Below are 4,100 nucleotides of genomic sequence, written 5' to 3'. Positions count from 1 at the left end.
GCAAACAAAACAGTGAGGTGAGATCCAGCTAAATCAAATGACTATTCAGTTTCTCTAATGCACATTCATAAAATGTTTAACAACGAAGGAGGAGAATATGATGAATAAGACTGTAAGGAAGAAGAATAAGAAAAATATAGACTGAGATAGATTTGAACCAGACGAAGAAGAAGAGAAAAAGTAAAGTTAACATTAACATTAAGAAAAACTGTTGTTTATGGTTTTTTCATTATCACTCTGTATCAAACATTTATTCGCAAATGAGAAAAAGAAATAAAACAAAGGTGAAGAAAAAAGGAGATTGACAAGAGGGTGAGAAGAATTTTCATAAACCCATGACAATGTTACGGGAAACCCCTTTTTTTTCAAAGAAAAAAATTCTTGTGGGTAATAGCACCCTGTTTATCTTTCACCTGACCGGAAAAAATTTCTTGGAGGTTCTTGGGGTCGTTCACAAGTGGCCTGGCAATCGCTATATAAGAAGCGGAGGCAAGCACACTCATCGTCATTCCCAACCCCCGCAGTCGTCGCAGTCACACTTTACCCACTACTCAGACAAAACGCAAGGTAAGACATGGATGTCCTTTCTAGAGCTCAACCTGAATTCAGACAAATTGTCTATGTATATGGGAACTTGAACATTCTTCCTACACAGATATATACATATACACAAACGCACACACATACAAATGTACAAGCACACACACACAAACACATAAGCGCACAAACGAACGCACAAATACACATACACAAACGCATAAACACAAACGCACAAGCGCGCGCGCGCACACACACACACACACACACACACACACCTCTCATGGCGCTGTGGTTAGAACTCTGGCCTGCCACTACGGAGGTCCGGGTTCGATCCTCGCCCGGGGCTGAAATAATATCAGTATCGCAGCGCTGAGGGGTGTTACTCCAACTCTCGTGGGCGGGGAGTTGGGGGTGTGTGTGTGTGCAAGGTCATAGCATTACCCATAGATCGGACCTACGAGCTCTGAGCTCTCTTCCAGGAGGGAAATAGCTGTCGATCACGAGTCCAACACGTGATCCAAAGACCAAGTGAATACACACACACACACACACACACACACACACACACACACACACACACAAGACTCGGTGGCAAAGTTGGTAGAGCACTGGACTGGGAAGTACGATGGTGTTCGCAGTACCCAATTCGAATCCTGCCCAGGGCCGAAATTATTTCGGTATCGCTGTGCTTCGGGTCGTTACTCTGACTCTCGTGGGCGGGGAGTTGGGTGTGTGTGTGTGTGTGTGTGTGTGTGTGTGAAAGGTCATAACATTACCCACAGATCGGTCGTAGGAGCTCTGAGCTCTCTTCCGGGAGGGGAATAGCTGTTGATCACGAGGCCAACACGTGATCCAAAGACCAAGGTGAATGCGCACACAAACACACACACACACACACACACACACACACACACACACACACACACACACACACACACACACACACACACACACACACACACACAAACGGACACACGCACAAACGGACAAAAGCACAAGCACACATAATTGATTATAAATAACTAACAAATACACAAATATCATATAAATGGCAGGCATTACAGGATTTTGCATACGTGTTTATCTAAACCAATATTAAAGCTACGAACTGAACTGCATTACGCTGCCTCTACAGGAACTTTTTTCCATTCACAAAGACACAAACGCACAAGCACACAAACACACAGAAACGCACAAGCAAGCACGCACAAACACAAACGCACAAGCACACACACACACACGGCAGGCGTCATAATGAAAGAGTTTGACATACTTGTCATCAACGACATGTACTTTAGCTTCTCCGTGTAGTTGTAACCGTTACTAACCATCACCAACCACGCATTTGATCCACACACCTACAACATGGTACTCGTCTTTGGCAAGACCTCCAATCTTGCAAAAATCAACGATTTCCTAATCGACAGCTGAGCCGTCAGCTGAGCCGTCAGAGAGAGGATTGCCGAGGTCAAGCCCCGGCACTAGGCGTGCCTCGGTGACGTACCAGGCACTAGGGACTACCCAGATTAAGTACCTGGTAGGAGAACTGTCTAGGTCAAGGACCTAGTTAGTAGAGGTAGGGAAACCCTCTCCCTTACCCCTCATTGTACATAGGTTTCGTACCTGAGAAAAAATCTAATAAAGTCCCACAAAGACTTTACCTCACCCGCTAAAATCACCATTACATGGAGCAAAACACATTTGTTGTGTTACAGTAGCTACTATTATCACAGCACTGGGTGACACTGGATACGAACATATATTATCTATATATGATTTTTCAACATGTTTTTATGAAGCTATTTTTCACATTAGATAGTGTACTCCGCTGTCGTGATGTGCGCCGTTGTCCTGGTGGCTTCTGCATATAGGAATTCACCCCACAGCCACTCCGGAGCAACGTGCCGTTACTGGTGCGTGACACCCGCGAAAGAAATCTGCTGCTGCGAGGAAAGCAACAGAACCACAGGACCAATTCAGGGTGAGTATCACATTCGGAACAAACACTGATATGAAAAATGTTGTGAGGTTGATATGGTCTGTGACATGAAGTGTACATAAATCTTTGATTATGTCTGATAACCATCTTTTCTATTGACAGTCAAACCCGGGTGCTGTCCTCCCGCGCGACCCGGCTGCCCGCCCACCAAAAATTTAATTGGACCCCCCGTCATCTGCTCCAATGATGGCAGCTGCGACGGCACCGACAAGTGCTGCTTCGACAGGTGTCTGGGAGAGCACGTGTGCAAGCCCGCCGAACACCACCTACCACTCCCACCTCACCCAGTGCCCTACCACTGATAGATGACCTCGTCTCTCATTCTAGTTACTCCTTGTTACTTATGATTGGAGCTATTTATCGCAAATGTTAAATAAAGTCACTGTTTAAAAAAAAAAAATTCAATCCAATGGCTAAACGTCATCTGCACAGTTGTACGAGACGGACCAATAAATCATGCTGTTCGTGGAACTATCAATCAAAACATCATGTGAGGATGACTTGGCAACTCCTTTGCAAGATTTTGTAAGCTGCAATAACCATGATCTAGACAGAGGTTCATTTCTTTCTTTTCTTCGTCTTTTTTCTTCTTCTTCTTCTTCTTCTTCTTCTTCTTCGTCTTCTTTTTCTTCTTCTTCTTCCTCTACTTCTATTTTTCTGTCTACAAATAGATGCAATCGTAAATAGGCACAGATAACCTACTTAGTTTGCATTACCCTGTTCTCAGAAGGTTCCAATTTTTTCTTGTCCATTCTAAGCTCGAATGTTTAAACAAGTCATTCTCAGTCTCTGTGTACATGAACCCTTTGTTTATGGAATGCTGTTTACTAGCTTTCCAGAAATCACTTCAACGCTTGATGAAAACATCTGGAATCCACCAGACTTTTATTTGTCCGTGTGTTTCTCTCCTCTTTTTCTTAGAAGCCTCTGGAATCCCCTTTTTGTTACTGGACGCCCCTGTTGAGAGTAACCGTTTCACACGTTGAGCTCAGAGTGAGTTGAAATCTCCCAGTCCACGTCGGACGACCACCGTGAATCCTCGGAGAAGCAAGATAGATGGCCAACTCTTGGTTTGATCTTACTCCCAGACGGGGTTCGAACCCGGCCCAGCAGGTAGGACCCACACTTGAAGTCTTCTGAGCTGCGAGGTGACCCTCTCAAAACAGTCCACTGCCCTCGAGTCTCTATGTCCCTCGCTCCAATGGCGACTTTTCAAATGTAACTTTCAATTGCAATTTCAACTTTTGCAGTGTCCGTATGTAACAGAGTTCACAAAAACGGATTAATTTCGTGCAAATCGTATTACGTATTTAAGTTCTATGAGACAAACAAATATATTCGAGCTGCCCTATCTACCGTTGCCGATATGCGGCCCGAATGCACATTGCCACACGGCAGAAAACGGGTTTTATGTGAATTCCAACTCCCATTTTCATGAAAATGTGGAAAACAGAGCCTCGACCACTACCCGCGTACCCTAAGTCTTTCCCAAACTGTGAAATGTATTGCGCAACCCGCGGGGTCTGGAGTGCTTCATCCAAGTGATCACTTCCAGGTCATC

This window comes from Oratosquilla oratoria, chromosome 1 (genome assembly GCF_046742065.1).
Source record: "Oratosquilla oratoria isolate Oo_2021 chromosome 1, ASM4674206v1, whole genome shotgun sequence".
NCBI classification, from domain to species: domain Eukaryota; kingdom Metazoa; phylum Arthropoda; class Malacostraca; order Stomatopoda; family Squillidae; genus Oratosquilla; species Oratosquilla oratoria.
The sequence above is the reverse complement of the archived record's forward strand: the minus strand, read 5'-3'. Positions refer to the sequence as shown.